Consider the following 20,417-nt stretch of genomic DNA (forward strand, 5'->3'; position numbering starts at 1 on the left):
ACTCCGAATGACCTCCTCAAATCGGGGCAACACCATTTGAACATGAGTAGGCAGAGAAGAGGCTAAGGACCTGGTCATGGTGGCTTCACTAGCAGTAATCGCAGGAGCTAGTGGTGTAACCATAGTAGGAGGCCAAGTTTGGATTCGGTGAGCAGAAGATGATTTTGGAAGGGTTTTTTTATCTTTGTTTGTTGATTGCTTCCTCTTCTTGTTAGCTGTTGCGGATTTTCCTAAGTGTGTGCAAGTGTACACAATCGTTGAACAAGTAATATAATGAAACTAATTTTTATCATCTCCTCAAGGATTGCCAAACAAATATTGTAAAAATCATCATCAAACAATTTGGGGTACAATTAACTATCCCTTTTTTTTTTATGACTTAATCAATTGAACTAAAGAACAAAAAGAAATAAACAAGAGAATTAAAATAGGCTTTTAACAATAAAGCTAGAAAATGACAAATTGTGATTACTATGATGATAAAAGTTAGGCATATCAAATCCCCCTAATTTGTAGTTTTGCCCCTGATGTTGCAACAAAGTTCATAGCAAAGTTCTCTTGTAACTAGGATTTCCAATTTAATGCAAATGCCATTTTTCCAAACCCTCATGTTAAAGTTCCATCAATTAGATTCACATATTCCTATGCTAAATTTAATTTCAAGAACATAATTCCAAGCATCAATCCTTCAAGTTTGCAAGGTGAATAAAATATTCATAAGTTATTCACTAATCAATAACAAAAGTATCAACATGCATCAATCAAGCATTTCCACTAATTTTTACCCTTTCGGAATTAAAACTAGCTTGTCTCTCACCTAAGTTGATCATTCTCAAGCAAGAGATTTGCACAATAAAAATAGCTCAATTAAACAAGAGAAAATTTTCATAAAACAGTCAACAATTTGGGGGCAATTACAAATTAGGGTTCATCAATATCCCTAACACAAATAATTTAAGTCATAGTAAAAATACCCAAGTCACCATAATAAACATTCAACATTATCTCAAGAGTTCAAGGAAGAAAGAAAAAGAAAATAAAATTATATGAAAGTAGAGTTTAGAAAAACAAGCCAAATTGATAGAGATATTCTATTCTTTGTCTTCTAACTCTTAATGTTCTTCTTCTTCTAGCTTCCTTCTCCTTCCTCTTCTCTTCTTGATGATTTCAGCTCAAAAAATTTCAGAGAAGTTTCTTCAATGGAGCATGGGCGGCTGGTTCTCTTCTTCTTTTCTATTTTATTGGTTGAAGAAGAAGATGTCTTTTTTTGGGCTCACAAAGGGTATAAACCCTCTCCTTCTCTCTCTAAACGTGGGGGACAACATTCTTTTCCTTTTCAGAATTTTGTAGCTCCTCTCCACCTCATCTAAGTACATGCCAAGTGTGCAGACTTTATGTTGCTGACTGCCCACACTTTGCTGTAGCAAAGTTGACTGATGTTGCAACAATTGCCAAAATTTCAGCTCCAATATGATTTCCTTACACATGCTTCACTAAGCTTTCCAAGCACCCTCTTGCTATGCCTTCAAAATAGATACCACCTTTTTAGAACATAATTCCATTATTTTCCACAAGAGTTATCATTAATTAAAACAAATTACACAAACAAAGTTAAGAGACAAAAAGACTAAAACCACACAATAACAGCACAAACACTCTATGTCACGTAACTTTTTAAGTCCAAAAGCTCAATTAATAACTCTAAAATATAGAGTTATCACACCCCCAAACTTAATCCATTGCTCGCCCCGAGTGATGACTCTAAAAATAAAAGACAAGAAAAGAAGCAAAGAAATCTAACTTAACACAAGACACACGCTCAAAATAACAACTTAAGACGACATAACACACCACACAACTATAACAGACACAACCCACAACACAAAGACTCAAAATAAAACAAAACTAGGAATCAATTTGGAAATGGTCATATCAAGTGGGAATAGAACTCTTAAATCAGTGATTAAAAAGATAACTCAAGTGTATATGCAAGCCAAGTTCCTCAAGTATTAAGATGCTATCAAACCAAAAAAAAATCAAGTGTTTACCCTTAAAGTGTATACATGGCTCTTCCCAAACATTCTCAATTCTCCCTAAAGTAAATTAGATCTTGATCCTAAAGCCTAATTATTGTCTCCATAAGTTGACTTAATAATTCCCTCTCGCCTAGGTGCAAGGCCCCTCGGCTAGTGCGAGGCACTCCCTGGGCATGAAGCCCTCTACTAGCGTGAGGCGCCACCTAGGCGTGAAGCGCCACCTGGGTGTGAGGCGCATCGACTGGCATGAGGTACCACTTGGGTGCAAGGTGTTTAATTTTTGATGTGTTTTCCTGTGTGCAAGACAAAGGTCGTTCAAGGTGCCATCCTTGGCGCGAGTCAGCTATCCCACGTGGTGCGAGGCAAGGGTTTTTCGAGGGACCTTACGATGTGGTCTCACCCGGGACTTCATGACAAAGTACCAAAAGTTGCAAGAGATAATAATCTTACTTTTTGATCTTGTGAGGTAATGGTGACAAGGAGCCCGTGCAATGCCCTGGTTTGCAAAGATCGATACATTGTGTGTTTAAAATGGTGCTTAACTTGCTAAGCGAGTCATTTGTACTTAAATGTGTAATTAAAAAACTAAACCAAGGTTTTGTATTAAAGAATTTTGTCAATGAAGTAATCATTTTTCATTAAAAGTCTTTTGTTTATACATGGGATCCCAAAATGTCTTCACAGACTGATAAAAGACATATAAAATATAAAGTAACCATCCTAAGCGGCAAAACAGGGTTCAACTGTAGTTTCTCCCATACAAACCTAGTCGTGGCAGTCGAGCAACCTGCATATGCAAACTTCCCTTGAAGCTCTCCAACTCATGGCTGGCCCAGATTAATCTTGCCCTTACATGCACCATAGAGCACCATGAGCCGAGGCCCAACAAGAAAATCGCAAAGAGAATAACAATAATGCAATATTCAAAGCAGTAATCACATGTTTCGCAAATAATAGATGCAATCATTCCATTTGTATAACTCGTAAACACACTCTACAGTTTACCAAAGAATATTTATCTTAGTAATATAATCAATTTAGCGGCCCAAGAAAAATAGCCCAGGCGATCAACTAAACTGAGTGAGGTGCGTACGCAGGCACTCAACTCACGATTCATGTCGGGCAAGTAGGGGTCACAACCCCGAAAGAACTTGCCTTCATGACCAGCATTCCGCACGCTTTGCCGGTTGGCCTCATTCTCAATGCAATGGCCAAGAATTAGTCATATCATACATTCACAAGTAATTCAAGGCTAATAAGCATATCAATTCAAATCCAATAAGCATATCAATTCAAAGCTACTAAGCATATCAATTCAAGGATAATGGGCATACCAACAAATAGATATATGCGCATATACCGATGTTCTTACCTTGAGTCCCGAGCATAGAGCGTATGGTGACCTTGAGCACGATTCTTACATCTGAGCCTAACAGTATAACCTAGTCATAACATAATAATGGGTGATCATCAAGAACTAAACTAAGTAAAAGTTTCAAGATGAATTTCTAGCCTCTAGAACCTCGAATTCTACTAAATTGGGTAGTAGAATCCTTCCCGAGCCTTTAGGTTTGTGTTCCCATGATTTTAAACCCTATCTGGCCAAAATCTCCAATTCGAGTTGGGCACCCCTCACTAAGCGCCGCGACTCTCTACAAGTCAGAGAGCCCTGACCCTGATTTCCCTAGACATGCATTGTGGTGCAGCCCACCAAGTATTGTGTCACTAAGGTGATTCAGAGAACTGCCCTAGCCCTTGAGTTCATGCGGGCGCAGCGCTCCAAGAACATCATCGCGGTGCAACCTCGTGAGCCCAAAAATTATGCAATTCTAGAAATTGCAAATCGACCCAAAATCCAACCAAACCCATTCTCAACCCAATTTCGACCATCAGAATAACACCAGCAACATAGGAACACAAAATACAACCATCGAAACACCTTTAAAACACAACCAAACCCAACACCTAGGATTTCATTAAAACACCAAAAAAAACTAAAAAATTTGAATGCTAAGATTACCTCCTAGAATTCGAGCTCCTCCACTAGATTTCCAGAGTTTGGCAGATCCTATTCCTTCATAACAGACTTCCAATTCTCTCCAAAGATCTCTTCTTGTCTTTGGCCTTCAAGGACTTCCCTTCACCCCTTTGAGAGAGACTTTTCAAGAGAGAGAGAGAATGTATCAGTTTGAGCTAATAAGCTCAACATTTAGCCTATACCCATCCTAATGGTCTCAAAAGACCATAATACCCCTTGCCCAAACAACACTCACAACTAACTTTCGAGGGTGTTTTAGTCATTTGACACCACAATCCCGCTATACAACAAATTTCACTTAAATTTACTAGTTAATCCCACTAATCCTCAAACTATACCTAGAAGCCTGAAATACCCAAATAAATTCCCAATCCCCGGTAAACTCCGATAATGTACTAAGTTACTAAAATACCTCTAGGCTCACCCCGAGCCGGGTATTAATCCCCAATGTGACTTTTTCACCAAATTTCTCGCTAGGATCACCTCAGCCCAAACATCTCAAATATGTCCACATAATAATGTGGTCTTACTCATAAAGCCCATATAATACAAATATACCTTCAACAGGTCAAACTTTTCAAAAATGCCATTTTTAACATAATCGGGCCTATAAGCACATTTAATACACTTAACCATTCATCAATAACCATATCGTAATATAACTCATAGAATTCATATATATAATCAAAATGAACTCGTACAAACACATAACATCCAATTATGCCCTTTTGGCATAGTAATCAAGACGCTAAGCCTTATTAGAAATTTAGGGACGTTACAACTATCCCCTCCTTATAGCAATTTTGTCCTCGAAATTTATTCAAATATCTCGGGAGACTGGTCTCGCATATCTGACTCTAACTTCGGAGTCAATTGTATTACCTTTCTATTTCTTTGCAACATTCTCACCAAAGTGACAATCTCATTCCTTAAGACTTTCTCATTTTTATTCAGAATTCCCATTGGCTTCTCTTTACATAGTACGTCTCATTGTAATTCCAGGGTCTCTTTGCCCAAATAGTGTAGTACTCGACACCTCTTTCTTAGCATCGACACCTGTAACACCTTATGAACCTCCGTCCATGTCGGGATAAGGCAAATCTGTAGGCCTCTGACCTAATCCTTATTAGGATCTCAAAGGTCTAACAAACCTAGAGTCAAATCTTCTCTTTCTTTCCAAATTATATTATCTTTTAATTGACAATACTCAGAGAGGCACAAGGTCTCCTATCCTAAAACTCCTCGTTCCCATATTTAAATTTGCAAACTTTTATGTCTTTTCAATAAAGCAGATACTCCTGCTCTAACAATCCTTAATAGCTTTATTGGTCTTCTGGACCACTTTGGAATCAAAGTAATTCATATCTCTCATTTAGTTCCCAAGATTAAGTAATTCTCTTTGCTTATCTCACAATATCTTATCCAGAGTCACTCGGCTGTCGACCAGTATTCAGGAACGTAACAATCTCTTTTCCTATCTCACAATATCTCTCATGTGATTGTTGCACTTAAATAAATAACTTTTCTTTTGATATTTATGCTAAAAAAATTAAAAGTTAGGTATATAAATGCAACTGTTATAGAAACTTATGTATTTATGTCGTCAATATCCATATTTAACAATTTTTGTATTTGCCACCTATCGGGAAAAGTAACAATTGCAACAACAAAATAAACGTTAGGTATTTATGTTGTCAACAAAATAAGTTAGGTATTTAAGTGCAAGAGAAGTATGGACTTAGGTATTTATGCCGCCAATATCCCTTATTATTATAAATTATAATTTTTAGAGGAGTTTAAATATCTTAAATATTCATCCATGGTGAAGTGGGTTCTGAGATACATGGTGTGTGCTGTGGTGATAACAGAAGGTTATGAACTTGTATGTATTAATGAAGTAGGTTATGGGAAATGTTTGTCCGCTACAGAGATATAAGGAAGAAACTTATTATGTGCTGTTTGAATTATTTATTTAACTGTTCACAGATGGCTAGGTCATTAGTATAAGGGAGATGTTGTACAATTTTTTGTAGATTTATGTCTTAATTTATAATATTTAAATTTTTGGGGTCGAGGTCATGGGTCGGAATAGGGTTAGGATAGGGTCGGGGGTCGAAATAAGGATGGGCATCGAAATAGGGTTAGGGATAGGGTCGTGGGTCAGAATAGGGACGGGGATAGGGTTGGGGGTCGGAATAGGGTGGGAATAGGGTTGGAGGTCAAAATAGGGTCGGAACAGGGTCAAATTAATGTTGGGATATGGTCGGTGGTCGAGATAGGGTCAAAATAGGGTTGGGATATGATCATGGGTCAGAATAGGGCCGGGGATAGGGTCAGGGTTGGAATAGGGTTGGGATAGAATTTGACTTCATAAATTATCAAAAGAAATCATAAAATGACTTAATCTTTGACTTTTTTATTTTTTGTTTGGTAGTAGGAAGTTATTACCATGTGTAGGATAAGATGGTTGATATCACATAGTGATAATTGTTATTATTTATACATGGGATTGGTGGTCAAGCAGTCGTATATGTACACATCGCTACCGAAGCTCTCCAACTAATGGCTCGTCGAGGTTCCCTTTCCCCTTACTTTCACCACATAGCACTCGTGAGCCAGGGCTTAGCAAGAAAACTTAACACATGCTCATAAGTAGTTAATAACATATTACAAAATCATAATAAGCATGCCTAGCAGTAATAACCCTACTGATGCATGCATTCTATTTAGATAAGTTACTACAATGTCACACCAGGGCCCGTTTCCCTAACTATGTGACCATAAAGTCACCCCGGGGCCGCTGCCATAAATAAATGACATATAAGTCATATTGGGGCCCGTTGCCCTAGGATATGAGAATATAGAGTCACCCTGGGGACCACTACCCACTACAAGAAAAAATGCTTTTAATAACACCAAAAATGTGTTATCAAAACATACCATAACACTTTTTGATGTGTTAAGACCGACTATGTTATCGTAGGTCAGGGTACTTTACATAACACTTTATCATTGTTATAGAGATGTGTTATCATACTGTCAACGATAACACAATTTCTGTGTTATTTTAATAAATAGATAAATGTTTAATTATGTTATTTATAGTCGATTATATAACACATTTCAATACTTATAAATTTGTGTTATACTACACTTTACTATAACACTTTTTTTGTGTTATACTACACTTTAGTATAACACATTTTTTGTGTTATACTATACTTTAGTATAACATTATTTGTGTTATACTACACTTTAGTATAACACATGTGTTATATTAGCTTAGAGAAACATAATCTTTTTTTACTTACACAAAACTAAGAAAACAAATATGAAAGTCGAAGCCAAATAAGGTAACATAAATAGATTTTTATTAATTACTCAAATGTAATTACAATATTTAGTCTACTAGTCTAGGCTTAAGAAATCATATTACAACATAATTTATGCCTAATTCAGATTCCTTTATCACTAAATACAAAACAAGAAATGTATACAAAAATTAGTGAAATACATTCTTCCATTCTAAAGGCCTCAACTACAAATGTTGTCAAGAATTTCTCCAAAGAAATCATCTCAATATACCTGCACATTGTAAAAAAAAAAAGTCCTTTTATTATTAAGAACATAAGACTTAAACTAGTTTCCACCTGTAAGCATATAAATTTTAAATTAAATTTGTAATAACTCCAAAACTTGACGAAATAGCAGGGTATAGCAAGATATCCTACCATGCAAAACAACGACTGAAGCAACAAAACATGCAAGTTAAAACAAGGCTTGTGAAACGTATCAAGATAACAAATATATCATTCTCAATGATCAAAAAGTATGTGAGGAAGAATTGATTCCAAAACTCTAAATTCTGTCAATATATCCCCAAAAAAATTAAAGAATAAAAACAGAATCACACTTTGACTTCTTATACAACAAAATCATAAAGAAAAACAATAAAATAAAAATGCACCTGGAAACTTCTTTAGCATCTTTAATATAAGGTTTAGCCCAATTTCTGCAATAAAACTAAAAATAAAGTTAGAAAAAAGAACTCATCCAGAAATAGTCTTGTACATTTTTGTGACAGTAGAGTATAAATGTTTTTTTGTTTTATTCAACCTTTTTCAACTGGTATGCTAGCATGAGACATGAAGCAGGGAAGGCTTATGAGAGACTTCAAACTCCTTGTTAACAGATGAAAACTGCATTGTAAGTGCTGAAGGTGAGCAAAATTTTGAAGCAATTAGCATATATGTCAAACTCAAAGCCAAAACTTTATTCATCTCAAGTGATTTTGCAAACTTAAAAGTTTGGCCTTGAAATATTAAGTTAGAAGGCAAAGCATTAATTACTAACATAATTCAAACTTACCCAAGATGCACAGCACAAGTTCAAGTACATATAACAGAGTTACAATATTTTTCTGAATTAGTTATGTGAAGTCAAGACAATGTATATGATAAATGACCAGGCTATAATTCATAACTACAAGAAATAAATATTAAATAATTATGACCTTAACAAGTCAAAGCTTTACAGTTGTAAAAAAGGATTATAAGAAAATTATAAAGTGATAAAAGCATGAAGTTTCACCTGCTGCTTCTCAATTCGTAAAGCAAAGCCAACAATCAAATGGAGCCAACCTAGACCCTTCTGCATTTTGTACAAAGTATAGCTCTTTTGCTAATCTGAAAAAAAAATTATAATAAGGACCTGAAGTTATAAATTATAACTATTACAATTCATAGTAAAGAAAGTCCATGCATAACCTTTCCCCTCTTACAGCCAGTACACCTGCCATCACATCACTGTGCCCAGCAATGAACTTGGTAGCTGAGTGCATAACAATGTCTGAATGAAAGATGAATGAATCAAAATCCAACAGTTTTATAGAGAAAATAAAAAAGAGTAATCTGTAGAATGTAAAGTTCATGTTTTATATTGCTACCAGCTTCTAGTTCCAGAGGTTGTGACACTACAGGAGACATTATACTATTATCCACCAAGACAAGAGCATCATGAGCATGAGTCATTTTAACTATTTCCTGAAGATGCACAAAATAAATAAATAAAAATAATTGCACTTTAAAAACATTACCTGCCATTACTCTAATAGGGAAGTCAAATTCGCGATCATTGATGGTATAAATCAGTGTATGATAAAAACTGATTCAAGTATCTTATGCACACCACACCATTTGCTGAATAATTTCTTTGGAACAATATATGCACATATGACTCCACTCTTAGATTCTCAGTACACAAAAAGCCTGTCAAAACAAAGTGAACAATTTTTTTTATTATTTTTGAAGCAAAAAAACATACACAGAAGAAAAGGAAATTGGTAACAAAATAAGAAAGACAGTGAAGATAAAAATCATAATGCAGCATGTGGACATGGAATTCAAACTTTCAAAATCATAATACAGTGAAAAAATGTATTGTATTTCTCCAAAAGAAGACAGTACAATGATATGTATTATATTATATGCTTTTTTTCTGTGTAATGATGAAAGCCATAAAAGCTATAAAGTATAAGGCTATATATGCACATATAACACATTTTATAATCCACAACAATTAACAGATCTTGCATAATTTGGATATCTTATAAAGTATTCCAAGAAAATGTTACAAGACCCTCATATTAGATAATTTATAGTTTCCTGATCATTAGAGAGAAAAATACATATAGAAAAACACATAAGAAGTGATTTACTAGTGTGAACCCAAACTGTAAATAGTAATTAAACACACCTGAAGAATTTAATAGAGCATAAAACTTGTGGAAACTGGGCATTTAATGAAACTCCAGTTAGTCTTCCAAAACGGAGGGTTTCATTGCAGCTGTGCCACATCATCATCATCATCATCTAAAATTATAATTGGGAATCAAGAGCTTCTTTCAGAAATATAGAATTCTAAATAATTCCAGTCTCAGATTTTCAATGTACATAAAGCCTGTCAAAACAAAGTGAGCAATGAATAAGAATATCAACCATAACAAAATATATATATTGAAAATAATATGCCAAAAATTGGACTGAGTTCATATTATAATACCTCATATAAAAGAAAAATGTGCACTTGAGCTGAAGCTTTAATTGAAAAGAAAAGAAGAAGAAAAACCATCTTTAGAGATGTAAAATAATCTCAAATTACTACAGGTCCTACCATACTACAAACTGAAAAGCTCTAACAAAAGATTACTTTGATTATCTAAAAGTTTCACATCAAACTGAGCAAAGATTAACTTTTCGAGGATCCCTTAAGCCTCCCAGTGAATTCTAAAGAATTCTCAAAGTTACAAAATAATTCCACAGCCACTACTATCCTATATCCCATATGCTAACAACACACAACAATAGATTCAACCCAATAAATATAACTAACTCTCAAAACAGTAACAACACAAAATTGATCCTCAGAACATATATCAGCAGTTTGCGCACAGAATACACAGAAATAAATCCAATCCAATGAACTCTTTGGCCTACGAAAATAAAGTAACTACAAAAGAAGAAGCTTTAAAGGGAAGCTGTGGTTAGAAGGGAAGCCCAAAAATTGACCACTGCGGTTTATGGCATCTGGTGCAACAGAAATGCATGTTATAAAGTTTCTAGTCTGGCAGTTGTAATTTCTTTCTGTGTTTTTAATATACTCCTTTTTTCGATAAAAAAAAAAAAAGTTGAAAAAACTAAAAAACTCAAAATAGATGGAAGTTGTAACAGTATAACTGAATACAACTGAAGCTAACAAAACTAACAAACTAGAAACAGAAAACATAGAATCTTTAACATATGAATATGATAGAAACAGAGAATCTTCTCTCACACCCGCAAAACAAATCCAAAAGTAATTCGCTGAAGTTCACCATCAAAACCCAGCCAACTACTAAGTGGACTCCTAAAAACAACTATATGATCAGTACCACTCTCATTCCAATAAAATAAGGTTCTATTTCGACTAGTTCGTAACCTGTAATTATGTTCAATTATAGTCGAGATTAATTCCAAAACATCATCCTCATCAACTTTATTGTCTATGATTTTATCTGGAATAAATGGGATTATTTATTACAGTCCATAACTTTTGGAAAAGAGGCAGAAATTGCAGCAGTCTTCCTAAACAATAGACATTGGTTCCCTTTTCAGCTTTGATTTTTCAGTTCATGTGAACACTCCAATCTCAAATTCACTTGAGAACAAAATTCGTGCACAGCTACACTAAATTTCTATCAACTTATCTTTTCGAATCAAGCAAGTTAACCAAAAACCCAACTATGTGTCACCTAAAATTACAAGTGTTGTATTTGCACTTTCCCTAACAAAATATATTACTAGTTCTTTATATAGGCATAAACACAAATTTACCGATGCTATGAATGAAAACGAGATGAAAGAACACACTCACAAATTTACAAAACAAAAACATAAATTTTCATTTATTTTATGTCATCAACTCGAAAATCTAGGGCTGCAAAAGAAGGAAAAGTTAGCAGCAAATAATAATGCTACCCTTTCATAATCTGTTCCCCCAAATAATAAGCACAACACTGTTCTTGATAGATACATGTACACTAGGTCTGTATCTATGTTATTTCTCTACCAAACTACTTGCTGAGCACAATACACATAATAAAGAACAAAATGAATAGTAAAATAGAGAGACTGCACAATTATAAAATACATATATGCATTGGAGAATAGTAAGATTTAATTTACAATGTATATGATGTCAGTATGTAGACCTGTGTTAGACTAGATCACCACAACAGTCAACAGGTATATATACAATCTCATTGTACTTATCCACAATTGCTTACAGTTGCTCCTTCATTACCCACCTTCACAGGTCAATGTTCCACGTTCTAATTCTAGTAATGAGCTCCATAGAAACGCAGCAACTTTAGTTGTTTGCAAGGCCACCACAAGCAAGTATATTGAATTACATTGAACACATATATATAGGAAAAACAAGAAGCTAGAAAGACAAATGAAAAGTTTGTGATCAATTCTAGGAGCACCTGGCCTTTTATTTTGCTTGAAGCCCAAAAGTGATTTTCCATCATAGTCAATAACTTGATCCCAGTTCTCATATGTCTTCTTCACTAAGGAATCTACATAAAGCTGCAAGAACATGAAAATTTTCAAGATTAATAAAGTTCAAGATAGGATGCACAGTCAGATGCAACAGAAAATTACAAAAGATTTTATGTAAAAAAAATGGATAATTTGAAAATTCATTCCACTTATTTCATCTACCGGTTGAGAGAGGAACAGGTTCTTAACTTCTGGTTATCATCAAGAGAATCAGCAGAATAATACTGCTCCCCTGAAATAATACCACTCAGCCCGTAGATGTTATTGAAGATAACTCCAACATTCCTTGTATCTTCAGGATAATAAACATAGTGCTTCCCACTCATGGCACAAGTCTTTGCATGTTCTAATAGAGCCTCCCACATCTTATTTGACATGCCACTTCCAAGTAACTGTAAGCAGCAGAGAACAAACCACAATCAAATTTCACACCACGAGCCTCTCTAACTTACAACCAAATTTCTACACTTACAACCAAATTTCTACACTTACAGTCTGTAACTTCTGAGAATCTCGGACCACAAGCCGAAGAAAGTCTTCAACTGTGAGTATTCCTGCTTTAGTAATCCTCTTGTGGAATGGTCCATCCTTGCCAATCTTCTCCATTCTCCACACCTCATCGTTCAATGCTGGTGGATAGTGTTTCTTGTATACTGTTGAAGGGATGATACAAAAAGCAAGAAAATAAATAAACATAATTGGGGAAAAAAGAACAATAAGATAGGACACAGAATGATAGAAACATACATTCCCCTCCGTGATCTTTAACAGTAAAAGCTTCAGTCTTTGCTTCACGTATGCGTATACCCTCACAAAAACCCGAGGCAACCTTTAATCCAAGTCTGAATTTCCTGCTTCTTATCCAACTAGGGTTATCAGTAAATATAAGGTCCCTTAATGTTCCTACCCCATCCTTGAGGGTCAACTAAAGATCTCCATGCAACAAAGGTCTTTTCCCTTCACGTTCCTTCACTACATGACTTTCAAATTCTTCTTGGGTCCAACCTTCTTCATCTTCATTGTTAAAATCACCTTCAAGCATAACAACATCAAGTTTCACAGAGGCTTCAGGTCCAGATATTACAAGTTGGCCAGTGCTTCCATCAACCAAAACAACATGAATTGCAGCACCTTGCTCTCCTCCCACTTTGCCACCCGTGAAGAGAGGAAGCGATAACCTAGACCTGAAGTGCAGCTGCAAGTTTCGACCATCTGGACCTTCAATTCGTTTTGGGGAATACCTGAAATCTTCAGTATTAGAATTTAGGAAACAGCACCAACCCTAAACATCTTATCTCAAAAAGTAAAACTAATATAAAATTTAGAAACAGATTATATATTTCCAAAAATTTCAAACTGGCTACACAACAGACAACAACTTCTCAGTCCTTCCATTAAGCATCGCAAGGCCTATCTTCGCCAAAGCACGTTCAACCTCCTCACTGACCTGTTAAACATCACAAGCAAAATAAAGTGTAAAACAAAGGTGCTGACTAATACACAAAAGAAAAATGATAATCAGTATATTCACATAAAAATTATATCTTTCTCCTATTTCATATTCCCATATATGTTGATTTTTAAGAAACAGGAAACGTATCAGTAAAATTATCAGAAAAAGTTCAGCCACGGATAATGTAAGACTAGGTATTAGTGACTTCTGCACAATAAGTACCATTTATATTCATTAGTCAGTGAAATTATATATATTTTACATTACATTCCAATAAATGTTACATAAATTACTAGAATCTCAATAGCCAAATAGTACAATGATAATAATGATTATGAGTTTATTATGCGACTCAAGTACAGGGTGAGGAACAGGAATTGAACATAGTAGCAGCCACTCCAAGAACTAGACCACATAGAAAGGGAAATCATTAAGGCATAAGTCTTACAACTCTCTGAAGAATAGGTTCCAGAGATGAGCAAAGCTTCTGCATACTGTCCACTTTAAGAGCCTCGACAATAACACTGCATGGCATTTATTTTCAGTCAAATGAAATGAGTCTACATTAAAAGAAAGTATAAATAACAAATGGAACCGAACAAGCCCATATTTAAGCGGATCGAACTCTGAACTATGTTGAGCTACAACATATCTTAAATTACAACTTGTCCAGTTACCAAGCCCAAGACTAATTCAATCAGAACCAAAAATAAAAATAAAAAAAACAATGACAACAACAACAACTAAAGTTAAAGAAAGAGAAAGCTAACCATATAAAACTTTATTTTGAAATTTGTATCTTTCATAGTCAATATAATCATTCTAAATACTATCAATATACATTACATTTTCCTACCACAAAGTTTAAGATTTAACAAAAAATGATTTGCCTGCTCTCTCAATAGAATCCAATTATCAAACAGAGCTTTAGAGATCCTAAAAGTAATAACAAATGCATAGTAGAAAAAGTATGGATAGGGATGACTGAAAAGATACATATGTGAGTTGTTTAGCAGTCTTACCCCATTCACATTTCAACTACTACAAGCAAGCCTTCTAGTCTTCACATTCATGAGTGTTGCTACATCTTTTCCGGGAAGAATCTTGTGTTAATTGCAAAACGAGAGTGAGGCCATATATAAATACAAATGAGAAAAAGAAGCACGCATACCTATCGAGCCTCTGAGTCGTCCAGCCCCAACAAGCCACCAAGCCTCCGCGCTGTCCAGCCCCAACGAGCCCCCAAGCCTCCACGTCCTGCCCAGCCCCTGCGCCGTCGAGCCCAGACCCGAGACCGCCCCACCCGCCGTCGAGCCCAGCCCCGAGCCACCAGTCGTTGTTGTCGAGCCCAGACCCGAGCCACCAGTCGTTGTTGTCGAGCCCAGTCCCGAGCCACCAGTCGTTGCTGTTGAGCCCAGCCCTGAGCCCCCTGCTGCCGAACAGCCCAAGCCCGACCCCCTTGACGCCGTCGACCACCATTCCCCGAGCCTCTACCGTCGTAGTTCGGGCCTAGCAGAAAAATGCGATAGAGAGAGGGAGAAAGGAAAGTATAAGGATCGTGTGGGAGAAAGGGTTTCTTTCTTCTTTATTTTATTTTATTTTACATGTGAAAAATGTAGAGACCAAAATGCTTGCTATTTCAATTTAGCGGAAGTTGCTAAAGGTGCCACCTTTTTTTTATTTGGTTTTGGACTTTACCGCTTTTTAACCATCCTTACTATAATACTTTTTAAATAGTCTTATCTTCTTGTGTTATGGAAAGAGGTATTTGGTGTAGTGACCTTATTCTTTGTATAACCAGCCTTAGAGCTGGCCCAGTGTACATAGCGCTTTAATTTTCCAACGACCATAGGGTCAGTCAAGCATATATCACGCTTCTGCTTAGGCCTAACTATATCGACCAGTGTTCAGCACACTATTTCCACCCATGACTTGTAAGTCAAGCCTTTCAACCAGCGCTCAACGAGATATTATCGTCCTTGACTTATATTTCAAGCCCTTTTCAATAAGATAATGAAGACCAGTATACATCAATTAAAAATTATCCAGATACAAAGCATTTAAACATGCTTAACCAAACAATCACATGCATAATCATAATCATTCTCATTCACAGTGACCCAATCCTTAATAATAACTATATTTAACAACTGGGTCAAACCCTAATCACATACATCACGTATTGGGTGCAGTATTTGTACCTTTGGTACAAGCGCAAGCAAGCACGACTCCCGAGAATGATCCTCTCCCAAGCCCTAGCGGTAACCTAGTCACAACCCTTAAATAATGTTCTCATTACCATTTAATTCCATAAATGAACCCCAAGAATAATCCTGCACTCTTGAGACCTCCAATTCCACCACACTAAGTGGTGAAACCATCTCCCGAGCCCCTAGGTCTATGCTCTAAAACTACAAAACCTAGGCCCCTAAAAATGGCCTGGCGTTGCAGCACCCAGCCAGAGCCACCTTGCCCTGGACCACCAGAGCATCGCCGCTCGGAAGAACAACACCGCGATGCCCCTACGCGAACCCAAAATATCTGGGTTTTTCCACCATTTTCTCTAAGCCAAAACTCACAAAACCTCCTCCCAAAATTACACCAAGGTCCCAAATGAGTCTAAGACTCTCAATAATGCATCATAAGGAACACAAACACCCCAAAAATCAAGTCAAATCCTTAACCCAAATCAAAACCCAACCATAATTTTAAATCTTAGCCAAAACTTAAACCACATCATAATTCCACCAAAAACCAGAGCACAATCTTACCTCAACTAAGAATCACGACCACTGAGTTGTTTCCAATTTAATCCTAGTATTAATCTTCCAATTCCCAAGCTTTTCCCTCCTCAATGTATCCAAAACTCACCAAAAGCTTCAAGAGAAAATAGAGGAATGAGAGAGAGAGAAAGTGTGCGAGGTGTTGAGTTTGTGTTTCTCTATTTCCTACCTATGAAGGAACTCAGTGACTAAGTCACTACTAAGAATGAAAGGACCAAAATGCCCCTTGCCCACTTTTCCAGCTAAACTTAATTAATGCCTCATAATTCTCATTACTTCCAATATCCTCAAATAATTTCTAAGTAATTTCTCATTACTCGATAATTCTCGGTAATGTACTAAATTACCAAAATACCCCTTGGCCCATCCCAAGTCAAGTATTTGACCCCGTTATGACTAAATTGCTAACTTGCTCCCTAGGTTCGCCTCGTGCTGGATAACCCAAATAGATCCACATACTAATGTGGTCTCAATCATATAACACACATATATATATATATATATTCAAATACGCCCTAAACAGGTCAAAATAACGAAAATATCATTCTAATAAGAAACGGGCCCACATGCATGCTTAAGACACCTAAACATGCTAATATAGTCATATTATAATATAACTCACATAATTCATATAATCATGCATATAATCATGTAATACATAATTAAATCAATTATTGCCTTCATGGCCCCCTAATCAAGGCACTAAGCCTTATTAGGGTAAGTGGGACATTATAAGGTCAATGAGAATGAACCCGTAGATGAGATGTGTGACGTTGTTGAGGATTTTCTTTTATCAAACAATGTTGAAGAATCTAACAGTGGAATGGGTCACTATTATGACAAGTTGTTCGACGATATTGAAGCTGAGTTGTATCTGGGTTGCGATTGGATATCATCGCTTAAGTTTTTATCTAAGTTCATGCACTTGAAAGTGAAGGGGAAGATACTGAACAACACATTTGATGAATTGTTGAAGTTATTAGAGATTTCATTTCCATGGGAGAACAAAATTCCTGCATCCCACTACGAGGCTAAAGAAAACTGAGTAAATTAGGATTGTGATACCAATCAATACACGTGTATAGATATGATTGTTGCTTATTTTATAACAAGCATGTATCTAAAGATTTATGTCCGGTATGCAGGAGTAGTAAATGGAGTAATGAAAAGAAGAAAGGGAAAAATGTTCCACACAAGGTGATGTGTTATTTTTCGTTGATTCCCCAATTAAAAAGATTGTATAGTTCAAGGCATACAGTAGAAGAGATGCTATGGCATCATACTGGGAGATCAAAAGAAGAGGGGGAAATGCATCATCTTTTTTATGGTTCTGCTTGGAAGGACTTTGACGCCATACATCCTAATTTTGCAAGAGATCCTTGAAATGTCCATAAAGGCTTGGCTGTTGATGGGTTTAATCCATTTAGCAACATGATTTTATCGTACAACCTGTGGCATGTTGTGTTGGAGAAATACAATTTCCCAACCTGGTTGTGTATGGAGGACCATTATTTCATGTTGACTCTCCTTATTCCTGGGCCAAAATCACCAAGTAAGGACATAGATGTATTTCTAAGGCCATTGGTGGATGAGTTGGAAGAGTTGTGGATTAACGGGTTAGAAATAAGGGATAGTAGAAACAAAAAAATGTTCAAGATACGTGCGACCCTTTTGTGGACAGTGAACGATTTTTGTAATGTCCCAAATTTGATAATAAGACTTAGTGCCTTGATTAGTGTATTGGGAGAGTATAATTGCATTTATCAGTGAAATTAATTGAATATATGTGTGATTATGTGGCATACATGATTTATATGGTGATATGAATATATATATATATGCATGTTTATGTGTATTAAATATGCATGTGGGCCCGTCTTGTTAATAAGGGAATATTTGTAATTTTGACTCGTTGATGGTATAAATGTGATTAAATGTGTTATGTGATTGAGAGTACATTACTTGTGGATATATTTACAATATTCGGCTTGAGGCAATCCAAGGGAGTGAATTAGCGGAAAAGTTACAACGGATTAAATATCAGGCTCGGGATGAGCCTAGGGGTATTTTAGGAAATTTAGTGTGTATTCAGGGTGGTAGTTATTTGGTAATTATTTGGGTATGTCGGGATTAATTGTGAATTTATAAGACCTAATTGAGGATTAATGGAAAATGCAGCTAATGACTATTTTTCCCTTGAGGGCTTCGAAGGGAAAGTCTTGGATGAGGGGCAGGATGGTCTTTTCCCTAGCCTTGGACTACCTTAGTCTTCTAGGGACCTTAGGAAGTTTAGAAATCAGGCAGAAAGAAAAGAAGCACTCAGTATATTCCCTTACTCTCTCTCTCTCTCTCTCTCTCTCTCGTTCATACCTTTTTCTCTTTGACACTAGAGGATTCTTGAATTTTGAGGAGGAAGGCTTGGAGAACTAAAGCTTGGTGCTAGGTACTAATTTAAGGTGTAGTTAGGAGGATGAATCCCAGCTAAGGCAACATCTTTGGTCTTGTAAAGTCTAAGGTTTTAGTTTCCATTTTTTATGTTCTTGAGCTTCAAAGCTCAAGGTGGGATTTATGGGTTTCTGTGGGAATTTTGGGTATATTGTGGTGTTAAAATGCATTTGTGATGAATTTTTTGGAGTTTATAAACTCAATTTTGGCTTTGGTTTATATTTGTGGTTAGATTTTGTGACTTTGGTTCGGGGGAAGCGTAGGAGAAGTGCTAGAAAATATTGGTTCGCGGGGTCACACCGTGGCCTGCATGAACTCAAAGGCCTAAGGGGGTTAGCTGAACTGCCTTAGTGTCGCGGCGCTGAGCAGGACGCGTCGTGGCGCGTGGCGAAGAAATAGACTTAGGTTGTTCTGTGACTTATAGAGGGTTGCAATGGCTCTAAGGAGTGTCACGGCTCAAATAGTGCACTTTGGCTGATTAGATTGTTTAACATTGGGAACTCAAATTTAAAGGCTTGGGAAGGATTCTACTACCTGGTTTAGTATAATTCAATGTCTCGAAGGCTAGAAATTTACCTTGAAGCTCTTAAATAGTCTAATTGATTGATGGTTATCTATTATTACGTTGTGACTAGGTTATACTGCTAGGGCTCGGGAATAGGAATCGTGCTCGGGATCGCCATACCTATTTCCTAGGGACTTGAGGTAAGAAAATAGCACCCTCGTTGTGGATGGGGCTTGGACCCCTGTAAATGGATATGACTGTGAATATAAATGAGATTATTCATTTATGCATGCTTTTATATGATGCATATGACTATGTATTGTGTGATTTATACATTTGATTATGTTAATCTGAAAGTCTGGTGTAAGGGAGTCAGGGTCGACAGTAAGCGTGCGGAACGCAGCTTGGCCTATGCGAGCCAGGGTCAGCCAAAAGACTAGAGGACTCAGCCTAAGAGCGTCGGGCCTGAACATCACCTAAATATACATAAGTGTCATTTGCACTTGTTTAATTTAATGATTGTTAACTTGGATCATATGGTTTTTTGAGCAGATTATTACTACTAAGTTCATTGTTTGTATTCTGTTTCCTATTGAATATGTTATTTTAAGCTTTCTTGTTGAGCCTTGGCTCATGGGTGCTATGTGGTGTAGGTAAGGGAAAGGAAAAGTTGGACCAGCCATGAAGTGGAGAGTTTTAGGGGCGACGTGTACATTGGCAGGTGCTCGACCTCCACGATAGAGGGATCAACAGGGACTAGAGCCAAACTTAAATTTTCCATTTAGGCCGACTTATGTTGTAATTACTTTTGAAGTTGTAAATGCCTTGTAAACACTTATTTTTGGGATCCCAAGTGCAGACTCAAAATTTTTAATGAAAACCACTATTCCTGTGATCAAAATGTTTAAACCCTAACACGTTAATTATCCTTAGATACATGTTTATTTCCAAATGACTTGATTAGCAATTCTAGCACCATTTAAAATACACAGTGTAATGGTCTTGGCTATACAGGGCATTATAATTTTCCACCTTGAAGTAGTTTGTCTAGGTGGAGT

The 20,417-nt window shown here is 36.3% G+C and overlaps 1 pseudogene; it reads right to left on the bottom strand.

Annotated features, from left to right (window-relative positions):
- Positions 1 to 12,071: 12,071 nt before the first annotated feature.
- On the bottom strand, positions 12,072 to 13,524 carry LOC133790071 (calmodulin-binding protein 60 D-like; annotated as a pseudogene).
- Between the last annotated feature and the right edge of the window lie 6,893 nt (positions 13,525 to 20,417).

This window comes from Humulus lupulus, chromosome 7, assembly GCF_963169125.1.
Source record: "Humulus lupulus chromosome 7, drHumLupu1.1, whole genome shotgun sequence".
In the NCBI taxonomy this organism is placed as follows: Eukaryota; Viridiplantae; Streptophyta; class Magnoliopsida; order Rosales; family Cannabaceae; genus Humulus; species Humulus lupulus.